Below are 16,079 nucleotides of genomic sequence, written 5' to 3'. Positions count from 1 at the left end.
GAGAGAATAATCGATGTTTAATTACCCGTATGTATTAAATTATAAATTTTTGAAAATCTCTGGACTGCTTACGGAATAGTTAATTACAAGTTCGATAGATCTTCTGATTACGCAGGGGAATCAATGGTTTGCGATTGGTAAACAGTTTCCCTTGTGAAACCGAGTTACTTGCAATTAACGTAACTTTGGTTATTGTGAATGAATATTAATATAAAATAGAAAACGAGTTAAAAACTTTTTTGAAGAGGAAAATCTCAACTATGATGACGACGACGTTATATAAGTAGAATCCGTATGCAACTCGATGCCTAGAATGAAATTAAAACTGTCCGACGATTCTAATCCCGTACGTCATATCCGGCAGTCAACGCGATCTATGCGTGAAAATGAATGTAGAATAAAAGAAAGAAAAAAAAAAAAAAAAAAAGAAAGAAAAAAGAAAAAGAAAAAGAACAAAAAGGAAAGTAGAAAATAAAGTATACCGTTTATTCGAACGAAAACAAAATTTCGAAAAAAAGTGATAACTAAAATAAATAAATGTTTCGACGAAATATTCGAAGAAGTCCGAAATTGTTTATAGTCCGATTAATTTACTACTCGTTAACGAGTTCCTTTTTACATATCCAAGTTGTATAATTAATAAAGGTTATAATATTGAAAAAAATTTTCTTCAAATTAATATTACGAGAAAAATTATTAATCGCGAAATTCTCATTAAGTACGCGCATTAAAAAATAAAGTAATCACAAACTAATCGATTTTTATCTTTAAAATAAATATAAGGCAAATATTAAAAAAAAAATAAAATAAAAAAAAATAAAATAAAAAAGAAATAAAAAAAATAAAAAGAAAAATTCTTTTCTCTATTCGCATAATATATTCTCCTTGTAAAATGAGTATTAAACAAAAATACACGCACGCGCGTATACAAAGAAAAACAAAACAAGACAAAAAAAAAAGAAAAGAAAGAAAAAGAAAATATGAAAAAATATATTTTCCAAAAAATAAAATAACATTAACACGGTTTTGTTGATATTTTAAAACATCCCCTCGTGCTCCTTGAAAATTTCATTTTACCTTTCGCAAATGCGGTCGAACGCGCGCACATTAGTATGTGAAAGTAACGAAAGTGTAAGTATACGCGCGTGCGCCGGCAACAGGCGGGGCAGCATTTGCTTCGGTGCGGTTGAATAACATTAACGAGACTTCGCAGCCTCTAAATTGCACCTTCGTAGCAATTTTCGCTCCGGTGTTTTGGAAGATACCGCTTTTCTGCTCTCAACATTTACCGAAGAGTCGCTTTGAGAGTACGAATGTGCGAATTCTCTCACTTGTTCCACTTCATTTTCATTGCTTTGATTATTATCTGACCGTACTAAGACGGACAAAAACAGAAACGAAAAGAAAAAGAAACAAATTCGTGGAACATATCATATGACCCCCCCCCCCTCGCCCGTCCCCGTCCAAAAACAATTTCGAACGGAACTCTTTCGTATTAAAATTAAAAAGTGTTTATCTTTACGACACTTCGTAATAATATTATATGTTTTTACGATTAATTAAAATATTCCTTAAACGTTTTTCATTTCAGTGTGAGGCAAACGTGTTCGCGCTGTTTACATAAATTTTTTCCATATCGAAAAGTACCAGAGAATTGCGGGCCGCGCATTGCGCAATTGACGCGTTGTTCGCTCGATTCTATCGACGTGCATTGAAACAAGCCCTATCGCGCCAGCTTTGTCACTGTTTTTCTCTCTTTCTCTCTCTATTTTTTTTTTTTTTACAAAACTTTTTTTCAGAATCCCCCAGCCAATAAAACTGTTAAACATTTATTGCGGAATATTTCGGTATGTAAAAAAATCATGTTTCGCGCGCGAACTTTCTCGCGATAAACATTAAAATTACATTAGTTATATAAATAAAAGAATTGACAAATGTTATGATAGAAAAAAAGATGATGTAGATAATTGTGAAGAATGTGTTAAACGTCGGTCATTCCAAATTTGTATATCGATTTCGTTGATGATAAACAATAATAATTGTAGGATGCGATAAAACGAAGAAAGAGAGAGAGAGAAAAAGAGAGAAAAAGAGAGAGAATGAGTGAGTGAGTGAACAGGAAAGATGGTCGCAAAGTAAAGATAGCGCAAGCCTTGCTCTGTTTACGACTACTATATACTTACACACCCGTGATTTATGATCCTCGTCACGTTGATAAGAAAATACTAGTTAAAGTGCGGAGATAAAGCAGATGCACGTTATATAATGTGACGATTGAAGTCCACCGATACAAGAATGCAAAACGCCACTCTTTTATGATTTACATTAATCTATTTTTAATGGGCTTAATATCAGATATAATAATAATAAAATATAATAGTCAATCCTATTTAAATTAAAACTGTTAACAAAAATAAACGATTGGTTGATTTAAACAGGACATATAAACTAGACGATCTTGAAATGTCGATCTTGAAAATTATGATCTCACGATAAAATATATATTTATCCAATATCGTGAATCAAAAATAAAATTACATAGATACGTACATACATGAATATATTCGTTGTACTAAAGTTATTTTCTAAAAGCATAAACTTAAATGTTAATTTATTTAAATATCGTTATCAAAGAAGATCTATTGCTTTAAAAAATAGGGAACCGGAGTTGAGTATTCAAAAAAAAAAAAAAAAAAAAGAGAAAGAGAAAAGAAAACAAATTGTTCTACATAAATTATCATCGTCCCAGCAGTGAATGTTTTTAAAAAAAATTATAATTTCGGTTTTAAAAATAAGGAGAGATTATCAATGTGTGCGTTTCGACGTTCCTATTGTCTCGAGTGAAATGATGAAATATTTAAATACGATGACATAAGTACTTTTTAAATTTATCTTAAGTTCTAATATAACAATGAGGGATTATTTTCATGCGATCATTAAATTTAACATAGATCCTTGATTTTGTTTTATCTTTCTTTTAAATAAAATTTCATTCAAGTTCAATAGAAGCGGCATTTGATTATATCGTACGAATAAATGTATATAAATATACAATGTACGTTGGATAAAAATTATTACTTATTTAATTGTACATGTATACACGTCAAAGTGATTTGGATGGAAAATAATTTTATATGAAAACTAAAATGACAATTTATCAATAATTTCACTTTAACCCCTCACGTTCTCTTTTTTGTTTCGTTTCTTTTGTTTATTTTAATTTTACGAGGAAAAAAGAATCGATGATGATAAAGCGAATATAAATAACGAGGAAAAATCGTATAGACGATTTTACAAAATATTTGAAAAATAAATTTCATCAAAATTCGTATTTTTTTACATATGTAGAGTATACTTTTTATCGATTTATATTTTTACATATATAAACAAAAAAATCTTTGAACATTTCGCAATGATCGTGGTATATTAAACGTATTCGAATAAAAAAAAAAAGAAAAAGAAAAAAAAGAAAAATTGAAAAAAAAAAATAAAAAATAAAATAAAAAGAAAAGAAAGAAAAAAAAAATAATATTCGTTGGAACGAACCAGACGACTATTTCGTATTTCGCTTCTACTTTTTCTTCGTGCAAATAAGGATCGGTCATATTTAATATTTTTATTTATAAAGTTTTTAAAGTTATCATATCTTCCCTATACGATTCTCATCAAATACATTATTTTTTTCCCTCCCATCCCTCCTCCACCACCACTCCTCCCCAATATTTCCAATTATTTCGTAACGATACGTTTCTATCTTTTATTATTCCAGACATTTCGAATTTCATCGTACTGAAACCGTTTCCTGCTATAATAATAATTCTCTTCTAATCCTCTATCTCGAAGCGTTCCCGAACGTATATATTCAGATAGTATATATCAAAGTAACATATACATAGACGGACTTGCCTCTCACCTCCTTTCTCACTTCTTTTCTTACTTTGCGCCTTCTCTCTTGCTTTACTTCGCTTAATTAGATGCTCGAATGTCTCGAGGTCTCGAGTATCGTGCTACCTGTTTCCTGCAATTGAATTTTATCGCCTATCACCACTACCTATATAGTAGATATATAATGTCTAAGAGAGAGAGAGAGAGAGAAAAAGAGAGAAAAAGAAAGAGAGAGACATATCCAATGTACATATTTTGGCACGATGTCAAAATTATTATCAACAAGAAATTACTTATCAATAAATATTTAACGTTTCAATGTAATAGAAATTAACGATTTTTATTCACATAAATGAAATATCGTTTGTTTCTTTTTTTGTTCTTTTTTTGTTTTTGTTTTTTTTTTTCGTATCTTTTTCTTTTCTCTTCTTCTTTTTTTCTTATTACGAAAATTTCCATCGAGTTTACGTAATATATTTAACAGAAAATATTCAATCCTGTCGTCGATGATTATCTATAATCTAGAAAATGATGCCTACGATGCTTAACTCTATGCTATCTGTGAAGCTTCGGATCCGATGATACAACAACAATGCAGTCTATCATTACTCGACGGAGAAAGGATGTCGTTCGCAGACGAACGGACGGTCATAAATTTCAATATAAAGTTGGTAATTAATTTTTTTAAATAAACAAATTAATGACTTTACTATCGTAAGTATGTATCTACATTCCTTATTTCAGGCGTTAAGATGTAAAAAAAAAAAAAAAAAAAAAGAAAAAAAGGCAGAAAAAAAAAGAAAAAAAAGAACAAAAGAAAAGAAAAGAAAAAAGATTTACTGCGAACGACTGATCGTAAATGATCGTAAGCGTGTGTTTGAAAAAAAAAAAAAAAATAAAAAAACATACATAATTACGAACTACTACTTCTACCATTACTGATACTACTATTATTACTACTGGTAGTACTACTATTGTATTTAAAATTTTATAAAAAAATATTTACATTATTTTAATCAAATGTCAATATTCCATCGGTGTATTATATAACTTAAAGTATAGAATTTCTTAATTACATACGAAGCCGTGCCGCCTTTCCAGATAGTTTTCTTCGATGTCGATACGATTCGACTTGATTCGACTCGATTCGACTTGACTCGACTCGACTCGACTCGACTCGAAGCCAAACCACGAACGTTCGTTCGTCTTTTAAAAAGATTCTATAGACAGGTTTCCGAAGGAAAGCGAAACTAGCCTGCAGCGGCAACGAAGCTGGTTCTTCGTATTTTTTCTCTTCCTTCTTCGTCTTCTACTACTACTACTATTACCACTACTATTACTTACTAATACTACTTCTTCTTCTACTACTACTACTACTACTACTACTACTACTACTTCTTCTTCTTCTTCTTCTTCTTCTTCTTCTCATTCCTCTTTCTCGTGTGTATCTTATAAGTCTGTATGTATTTATAACTACGTGCAATGACCGTTTAGAAAAGTGAAAATATCTTTTGCAGTCGAAAAAAAAATCGAAGACTGGTTTTAGCAAGACATGAGATAACAACGATTGAGCGTAATCGAAACGAGTTTCGAGAGATGGGAGTTTAATTTTTCTTTTCCTTTTTCATCTTTTTGCTCCTTCTTCTTTCTTTTTCTTTTCTTTTCTTTTTCTTTTTTTTTTCCTTCGTAAATCAATCCACACCCATCTATATTAAGTTTTAAAAGAAATTTCTTTCGAATGATTTATTAATCTATTCATTGAGGAAAGAACAAGAAACGTATAAATCTTTTTTAATTCTTCCATTTTTAAGCGTTAAACTTTACTTTTACTTTTACCTTGCAATTTATTTATCTTTTTTTTTGTTCGTTAAAGAATATAAATTCATTTATCTGCAATGTTATTCCATGTCGTTAAAAAGAAAAAAAGAAAAGAAAAATCAGATTAGTTACAATCACTTTTTGCGATCACTAATTATACTATTGTTCGATTTAAATGCCTGTCGATAAAAATATCGTATATAAGAATAATAATAATAAGAAGAAAAATAATAATAACAATAACAATAATAATAATAATAACAACAACAACAACAACAATAACAACAACGTATTCGTTAAAATTTTTATATTTTATGCCTTTTTTTATATCCTATAAACTGGTTTACGTTTGAATTCCTCGTACCGGTATGAATAACCTGCATGGGTCATTAACTTACAGCATAATAAATTTGATCTATCAATCTTCTTATCAATCTATCTATCTTTTTCTACCTTTCCGGTGAAAGGATGACCACAGGATGGGAAGAAATGTTTCTTCATTGAAAAGAGATATTAACACCACGATTGATATCTGTCGTATGGACTAAACATACTATACGTTTCAAGCTTCAGCAATCCATGATAGAATATAGAGAATATAGATTCCCCTTTATTCATAGACGCGTATTGCCATTATATTTATGCAAATAATGTCTAAAGTTCAAACGTAAGGTACTTGCTCCATCTATCCCAAGATTTACGGCCGCTTTCTCTTCGCTCACGGAATTCTTAATGCTCACGCGTGACACTTCCGCACGAACGAATCCTTTTTTCTTTCTCTCTCTTTTTCCTCCCTCTATCTTCGATTACGACGTGCTTCTTGATAAAAGAGAGAGAGAGAGAGAGAGAGAGAGAGAGAGAGAAACGAGTAGACAGAAAAAGAAAACGAAAAGAACGAAAGAAAAAAAACAAAAACAAAACAAAAAAAACAAAAGTATTAGCAAATTTAGCAGGGCGAATCAATTCGATTCGTTCTAAAGATTTCCATTTGAAAAGTGAAAATTCTTCGTTTAAATTGACGATTATCTTGAAGGTCAATTCTCGTCGTCGGTCGGTCACGTGGGAAAAGAAAGCAATAAAGAAAGAAAAAGAAACAAAGAAGGAAAGAAAAAAAAGAAATAAATAAACGAGACGTCGCGAATATGAGAGAGAGAGAGAGAGAGAGAGAGAGAGAGAGAGAGAGAAAATAGAAGAAGGCATCGTAAAATCATTCAACAGGTGTAAATGCATTTTTCGGAGTCGGATCGACTCTTGATCTTTAAAATCCTTATTAAGTCCCCGTTGCTATCGTCGTTCTTTATAATATTTTCAAATGTCGTCGTTAATTTGATAAGATAAGAAAAAAACTTCCATCCATTTTCAACTCGTTTGTGCGCTTTAGAAAAAAAAAAAACAAAAAAAAACAAAAAAAAAGAAAATAATATAAAAAAAGGGAAGAAAAAAACAGAAAAGACCGGATGTTCTTTAGTAAATCTACGAAATGACGAAAGTTGAAAGGACGGCGAGATGCATCTTTGATTTGATCCACCTGGTTCATGGAAAATAAAGGGAGGAGAGAGAGAAAAAGAGAGAAAGAGAGAAAGAGAGAGAGAGAGAGAGAGAGAGAGAGAGAGAGAGAAAGATAAAAAGCAAAGAACACAAAGTACATACTAATCCCTTAAGAGCTTCGCGTAAGAAGAAAAGAGAAAAAGTATCCTGTGGGAGTCACGAAAGCTTCGGGAGCGTGAGATTCATTGAAATACTAAGGAACTCTGCGAAAAAACAGCATCCGAGTTAAATTCCTGAGGAGAGAGGATAGAAAGAGAGAGAGAGAGAGGGAGAGAGAGAGAGAGAGAGAGAGAGGGACGAAGGGAAAGAGATACCTTCTGTCACCGTCGAGATCAACTTTTCAACAACGACGTTCGATAGAATTTCTTTCCTTTTCTTTTACAGTTTTGATGGGGGAAAAAAGATAAAGAGTGAAGGGAAAAGTATTTTATACGTTATAAGAGAAGAAAAAAAAAATCTCCTATTACAGAAGAACGATTAATTATATACGAAAGTTCCTTTTACATTTAGAAATGACGATACGATGACATCATGATAAACTATAGATATACTTTCGCATATGCATTATACATTTATCTATTACTATCAGATCGAAAGAAATTTTCATTTGTTACGAATAATAATTTACTTTTGTTACATGTATATAAAAAGTATTTATTTCAATGTGACGAGAATTGAGAGATAATAAATTTTGAAAGATCATAATTTCATCGTCGATTTTAAATTTGATTTTGTAAATATATATATATATACATAAAAAAAGAAGAAAAAAAGAACAAAAAAAGTAGAAAAATCAGAAAGAAATCTTTGATCGACGGGTCCAGTATATGTCAAAAATACAATATAATGACAAAAAAAAATCGATATATAAGTTGAATTATTTTATTTTGTCCCTGATTTTAATTCTAAGTATAATATAAGTACACTTATACTATTTAAAGTGCTACTCTATGATTTATATTATTACGTATAATAACGTAATCCTGCGAACGTTCAATTGTATAATCAAATAAATATAAGTAAAATTAAAAATTTTGATTAAAATAAGTCGTCATTTTCAAAAAATAAAATAAATAAAATAATGACGTACATTTCTTTTTTTTGACATCCAATAAAACGAGACAATATGTTATCAACTTTTCTTATCTAAGATGTAATCCTCGATTTTACATTCCACTTTATAATTATTAAAAACGTTTTTCCGTAAAACTAAGAATATTGATTTACACCGTTTTTAACGATCAGAAGAGAAATATCATGTACTTCTAAAAATTCGTCGGATTGTAAATAAGTGGAAGTTACTGGGAGCTTTCTTTTTTCTTTTCTTTTTTTTTCTTTTTTTTTTCCTTTATAAATTTAAGAAGACGCATAATCACGAATTAAAAATTTATTTACGGCATCTTAAGTAACAACGCAATATCATTTCGATTATAGGTAAAAGTGAAACCTCGATAAAGTGCATATCTATGCCACTTGTATGCTGTTTCTTTTTATTTTTAATCAGTAAAAAAAAGAAAAAAGAAAAAAGAAAAAGATCACGGCGCAATACAAAACGAATCATCCGTGAAAATCTACGAAGAGAACGATTGTAATCGCCGACGTGTGCGAGGAGAGATTTAAAAGATTTGTAGAAATGGTGAAATGGACGTTAATGACAAAGTGCGTTCTAGAAGATCGAAAGAATTTGAGAACGATGAATTGCAAGAAGAAATTCTTGATAAAGATCCCCCTCCTCAATCATTGGAAGAGCTTGCTGAGTTAAACTTGGAGTTAATGCATCAACCGTTTCTCTCGGCGGTTGAAATCAATGGGGAGAAAATTTAGAAGATAAGTAAATGGATTCTGTATCAACTGATCGATCAAACTGCATCAGTCAGATAATACTAAACCTCGTATTGCTGCTGCTAGTAAAAGAACGAAAACAAAAAGAAAAAAAAAAAAAAAAGAAAACCATAATTAGAGTTAAAATCGAAAACATTAACGTTCATTACATCTAATTGGAGATGTTAGAAACCTTATTAGAGGAAATATTTTTCAGTAATCACTTTATTACTTGTCGGACATTGTCCATCGTTCTGATGTTCATTTATTTTGATCGATCTGATCTGATAAGACAATTCGCTTGTCCGATACAATATGATTTGATAATACCGAGAAATTCGAAAATGAGTAGATAATTTCATTGTCTCAAAAGATGTTTTTTTTTTTTTTTTTTAGAAATAACAAGATCAGACAATAATCCTTTAAAGTGGCAAAAGATTGTAGAAAAATGATGCCGGATATTTTTAATTAAAATGAATATATATATATACTTACTTTTTTTTCTTTTTTTCTTTACTATTAATCGAATAAAATTTATTATATATTTAACATGTATATAAACTTTTTCAAGCGCCTTGCAAATAATAATAATAATAATAATAATAATAACAATAACAAGAATAAAAATAAAAATAATAACACAAATTATATTACAAATAGATCGAAAATAAACATTCGAAAAATTATATATATAATTAATTTTAAAATGGACCGATTGATCGACGTTCAACAAGTTGATTCGCTAGAAAGAAATAAGGAACTTTGAAGGGCGGGGAAAATGGTAAGAATGGAAGAGACGGGAAATCCGATTCTATTTGCTCTTCAACGTCGACAAGATTCTCACGGCCGACTTATTCGTTCTCGTTTTCTCGCTTTCCGCAAACTCGCGCTACGGAGAGGGTATCTCCGAAATGACAGCGAGTCGAGGCGAGTTGAGGAGGATGGAAAGATAGAAAAGTCGTTAGGCACGTCGAGGCGTGTCGTCGTGCGACGAACCGATAAATAGACCGAGAATAGTTCTCTCTGTCTCCTCTTTCTCTTTGTCCTCTCTCGATGAATATTTCAACGTCGACGATAAATCCCGCGGGAATAGTATTCTATGTTAACGTGTTTACTTCCAAAGCTAGTTGTACAAGCTAATATCTCATAATTAAAAGAGAAACTAAAAAAAAAGAAAGGAAGAGAGAGAGAGAGGAAAATAAAAATAAAATGAAAGAGAAAATACAAAAGTAAATCCTAAAATCGTAATAGAATTCATTATATATATTTTATATATTTTTATATCTGCCTATATCTGATATCCTTTCATCATCATTGATTATCGCAGTCTAATATGCGCATATATTTAATGAATAATGAATAATTAAACATTTAGCACATTGACAAGTACATTAAAATGCTTTCCTTTTCCCATTATAAAATATATAACAAATTCGTTAAATTCATATCGATCAATGTCAATATAAAATCATTAAAAATCACCTAATAATTTAAGATTTCTATAAACTCATATGTAAAATCAGATATTGCGTAAGTCACGTTGATCATGTTTATATGAATAAATATAAAGGATCAAATAATGTTCGACGTTTGGCAATAAATGTATTAACTTTCTTCATTTTGCCGTACAAAGAAATTTTCGAAATGGAGTAAATCGAAAGAGAATAGCCAGGGTCTGAGGTATCTCTTTTCAAAGTAAACCAAGAAGAATCGAAAATTTCTTTTCCTTTAACCTCGGTTTAAGGGGTCAACGAGAGAACTCTTCTTCTCTTCACGATCGAAGAGGAAGAAAAGGAGAATGAGGGATAAGAGTAATCGTACTGACTCGAATCGATTCTCATACGACGAAGAAAGGCTTGCCTTTGTTCGAGCTTCTTCTTTTCCATCTCCTCCTCTTCTCTTCCTTTTCTTTTTTTCTTTTTTTTTTTTGCCTTCGAGCAAGAAAGTTAAAGGTTGCCGATGCGTTCCGCGTGCAAGGTACAAAGTAACGTGTTCTTATGCACGGACATGCGCATGAGGATTATGCAAGAGGAGCATAGCCTCGTGCCAATCGTCTATACGTTCTCTTCTTAAAGCAGCTTCGTGCAGCGGATATGTTGCTATACATACATTACGTATGCTTCACGATACGTAATTACGATTCGAATGACGATTGAACTCAAACGAAGGAAAGACTGACTCTTTTTTCTCAAGGTCAAGTTTTTCTCTTTCTCTCTCTCTCTCTCTCTCTTTCTTTCTCACTGTCTCTTTTTCTCTCTCTCTCTCACTCTCTCTCTCTTTCTTTCTCTCTGTCTCTTTTTCTCTCTCTCTCTTTTAATTTCTCTTTCTTTTTTCAATTGTCCTAAGAAAAGTATTGCTATCAACGAACATACGACATTCTTTTTCTTTCGAACCACCTGAGTAAATTAATATCAAATGATCCATCGGTATATAGAGTCAATCACAAAATACATTCGAAATTTGATATTTGAAATTTTAAATAATGATTTCAAATAATTTCTGTTAAAATATGTTTTAACAGAACTTGGAGAAATATTCTTTTTTTTTCTTCTTCTTTTTCTTTTCTTTTTTTTTTGGACTTTTTAAAACGAATACGTATGTTTAACTTGTAGATAAGATTATGTTATGTGCGTTTGAAAAATATTTCTACTACGTTTAGTTTATCAACTAATTTCTATACCATTAGAATAATTCTTTAGTTTAGTATAATATTTTTGTTTTATTTTCAAAATATATAAAATCTTTGCGTCGTACCAATTTCAGTTATTTTTTATCATAATGTAAAAAAAAATAATTGTCCTAAAAAAAAAATATATAGACATATATATTATTATATACCATGTTATATGGATATAAATATATATATATGTATGTATGTATGTATGTATGTATGTATGTATGTATGTATGTATGTATGTATGTATGTATGTATGTATGTATGTATGTATGTATGTATGTATGTATGTATTTATGTATGTATGTATGTATGTATGTATGTTTTCGATTATAAGAAACTTGTTACTTTATTTTCCGACACAAATTGCAAAAACTGAAATACAAAGGCGGATTATCATCTCTTGGTATACTACAAATAACGTTTTATTCAATAATGAAAAAAGGGTTCAGGTTAACCACCTTTTGTGGCGAACGACGTTTCAAAATCGACTGGTAGTACAGTACTATCAGACGGTCATCTATAAATAGACGGATAGATTACTCGGTCGTTATGTTCCGCGACTGTCGTGGAAAAGTATAAAATAGAAAAGTGCAAATAGAATACAAATTATAGATGTCCATGAAGGTGAATACTAAGTAGATGATGACTCTTCACCTTGGATAAGGAAATTCGTTTGAATAAGGTAAGGTAAGGTCATTTCGATCGTTTAAAAAAAAAAAAGAATAAATAAATAAATAAATAAATAAATAAATAAATAAAACAGAACAAAAAGAAAAGGAAAAAATTTATAAGAGCTCAAAGTCCATAGAAATTCTTTAAACAAAATTCGTTCATTATGAAAATTTAAGTTTAATGATAAATATACACATACACATGTACGTATGTATGTATGTATGTATGAATATATAGTTATTTACACCGCCAATATTGAGTAAAAGAGAAACGGAAATATCAAATAACAAAAAAAAAACAGAGTAACAAAAAGAGAGAGAGAAAAAATAAGGCTGAAATAAACGCAGGAAATATATAAAAGGAATACTAGATGGTTCTGAATCATAGGCACACACTCATGCACATGATTTGTTCATACACAAAATGTATATTCCACTCTCACTACCACTTATATTCAGTAGGTCGAACAAGCACAGTTTTCATTTGTCGCATCGATTATCACGCATTCGTTTGCTTTCCAATTTCACGCTACGTCTACGTCGATACTTACGCTTTTATGCGAAAACATCGAATCTGCGCCATTTTCGAAGCACACAATGAATACGATTCACGATTTTCGAAACCGCACTCGATTCTCTCGCCGATACCTTGTTACCGATGCTTTTATTCGAAATATATCGAAATATACAGTGTAGATATAAACAGTAAATAAATTATCAATTAATACGACAAATTACGAGGACACACATCCTGTACAATGTGTATCAAGGAATCGTTATTGTAGATGATTCACGTATGTTGGAGAAAACTGGGAGCACTTCAACGGAATTTTGAGCAACGCTGATGGGGATAGGAATTTTTTATGTTTCCAAATGCACCGGCTCTGCGAGCTCGCGAAGGTTTACACGAGCTACACCTCATGAATATTCAAGAACTTTTCTAGGGTAAAAAAAGGGAGAAAAAGAAAAAGAAAAAAAAAAAGGAACCGAGTGTATTCTTTCTTTGCATTTCTTTTTTATTTCTTCTTTTCTTTTCTTTTTTCTTTTTTTTTCTTTTTTTTTTTTTTATCTAATCTTTATTCCATCTCATCGATTGTACGAGAATTTTGATCGACGTTTCCTTTAAGATCTTTTCTTTGAAAAATTAACGTGACCGGCAAGAAATCGAGACGAAAAAAGTGGACAAATCGATTCTTCAAACGATGTAAGTAAGTACCTGCCTGCTTCTTATCCAGTACTCCTACATGATGCGATAGAAGATCTGTTGTTTTTATTGGACAAAAGCGTGCAATAAAATAACAAAGTTGTTCGTTATTGTTAGACATTCATACTTACCGTTAATAATTTTTCGTTTGTCACGCAAAGATGGCCGCCGTTGTTCCTCCTCCATCGTCATAGTATTTCCTTTTCTGCGTAGGCCGTAAGAGTAGCGAAGAAGTGCTTACATGGCGTTAATAAAACGTTAATACACTTCGCTTCGACAATCGGTTAATATCCACGCTTGTTTGTTAATAGAATATCATCTTCGACATCACCTCTGTGTGTGCGCGCGCGCAAATTTTTTGCCGGTCTCCTTCTTACCACCGGTAGCGGATCTGAGCTTGTCCCGTCTCTCAGCTTTGAATCTGAAAAATTTCAAATAACGCAAAACATTGATTAATTAAATCACAACGTGCATTCTAATAATAATTCTAAAACAATGGATAAGTCTATCTTTGATTTATCTCTTACGAATTAAAATTCAAAGAATTTATATATTTTCTAATTTATATATATATATAAACAATGTAAAAAAATAAATATTGTAATAAATTAATTTCTATAATTTCTAATTAATTCCTATAATTAATTCCTATAATATTGATTCACAATGTTAACGTAATTATAAACATTGTTCCAATGAAAATTAATTAGAAATAAGAGATTTTATTATTTGTAAAATTCTCAACAAATTAATGTTTCAGGTAGAAAATAAAAAATATTTTGCTTTTTGTTTTTTTTAATTAATACAAACTTGACTTTATTTAAAACGAAAAAAAGATATTTTATTTAAAACGAAAAATAGATATAACAATTACTCTCGGTATTGTTTTAAAAGTACATAATATTATATGTGTTCACGAATATTGTCATAGAATTGGAATTTGGAGCCTGGAAAATCGGAGGAAAACGATGAAAGGGAAAAGCTTTCAGTCGATTTATTCGACGAACCAACTACGTATTTATATGCGCCATGCAATGTACTAGCTTTAAGCTTATTAACGACAAATCGACAGTACTATATTAATCGAAGTGTAATTCATAAGAGAGTTGAGATTTGCCGTGTAACACGCGGCAACTAACACTTAACAATTCGATGTACATATCTAAGTACACTCATTCATAGAAATTAATATTCGATTACTATGATTAAGTTTTTTGTGCTTTCTTCATTTATATGTCGTGTGAGATGTATGTGAAAAAATAAAATAAAAAGAAAAAAAGGAAAATAATTTTTCAATGTAGCACCGATAAAAAAAAAAAAGAAAGAACAGAACAGAACAGAAAAAAAAGAGAAGGAAAATACAGAAGGAAAATTTTTACAATTTTTTTCAAGAAATTTTTATAACGAAAGAATATACAAATCTCATAGATTTATTTATCTTATTGTGATCGCGTTAATATCATTAAAATCGATCTATCTTAGACCGAGTTATATAAATTTAAACAGAGAAATAATGAATACAGTGAACGATTATCCTCGATTAATCTGTTTCGAGGCATTTCTTGAAAGGTTAACGCTTCGTGAATGGTAGAAAATACTTTCGAGCTCGAGTTGGAAAGTGTAAATGTACTCTCAGACGATGTACTTTAGATATACGCATATAGATACTTATATATTATGTACATTCATAATACAAACATATATACACGGATACTTCTATTTCAATTAGAATTCTTCGGCGAAATCGCGAAGCAAAGAGAAAAAAAAATAAAACAAAATAGAAAAGAAAAAGAGAAAAAACAAAAAAAAAATAAAAAAGAAAGAAAGAAAGAAAAAAGGTGTCACTTTTTGTCGAGCAAAAAGTTTCAGTTTAGATTGGCCCTCCAGCAACGAAAGCACATGTGTTCGATAATTCGAGAGAATAATTGCGATGTGTAATTAAATCGTTAGTTTAACATTTTATAGAATCTCGGCACGTGTTACTAACTCCCCCTCCCCTCCTTTGACCTCGCTACTGGAGGAACATCTCCGATTTCTACTAAAATTTCTGTTAATTACACGCACGTATATGTGGATTCACGTAATTAAAATGGAAATTCACTAGTCGATATCTTTCGACTGCATTACGTAAACAAGAATTATCGGTTGATTTAATTATTGTTCAATTTTATAAATCTTTCGATTTGAAACCATCGACGAATAGTATGATTGTAAATCTACAATGATATCCGATAGTGCTATTACTATATGTAGTATTAATAATCAAACAGTCTATGTTAATATAAATAAGTTCAAGAATCATCGAATGTTGTTTAGTTTTAATTTAATAGGATACATATATATATGTATATATATATGTATATATATATATATATATAAGATTCTCAACTAATTAAAAAGTTAAAACTCCAATTCAAAATAGAGAGAAAGAAAGAGAGAGAGAGAGAGAGAGAGA

At 30.5% G+C, this 16,079-nt stretch overlaps 1 protein-coding gene across 6 annotated transcripts in view; it reads right to left on the bottom strand.

Moving 5' to 3' along the window:
• The window catches only part of LOC124426670 (coiled-coil domain-containing protein 137), a 52,362-nt gene that overhangs the window by 8,022 nt on the left and 28,261 nt on the right, over positions 1 to 16,079 (bottom strand). For 3 of the 6 annotated variants that reach the window (XR_006942780.1, XR_006942778.1, XR_006942779.1), the window contains exon 5: positions 13,756 to 14,045. The gene's annotated coding sequence lies outside the window, so the exon portion shown is untranslated. Of the gene's footprint in view, positions 1 to 13,415; positions 13,682 to 13,755; positions 14,046 to 16,079 lie in introns of those variants that run through there. The other 3 variants (XR_006942781.1, XR_006942782.1, XR_006942783.1) reach the window with 3 other exon arrangements.

Source organism: Vespa crabro, chromosome 9, assembly GCF_910589235.1.
Source record: "Vespa crabro chromosome 9, iyVesCrab1.2, whole genome shotgun sequence".
NCBI lineage: Eukaryota > Metazoa > Arthropoda > Insecta > Hymenoptera > Vespidae > Vespa > Vespa crabro.
This window is presented reverse-complemented; position numbering and strand designations above follow the sequence as displayed.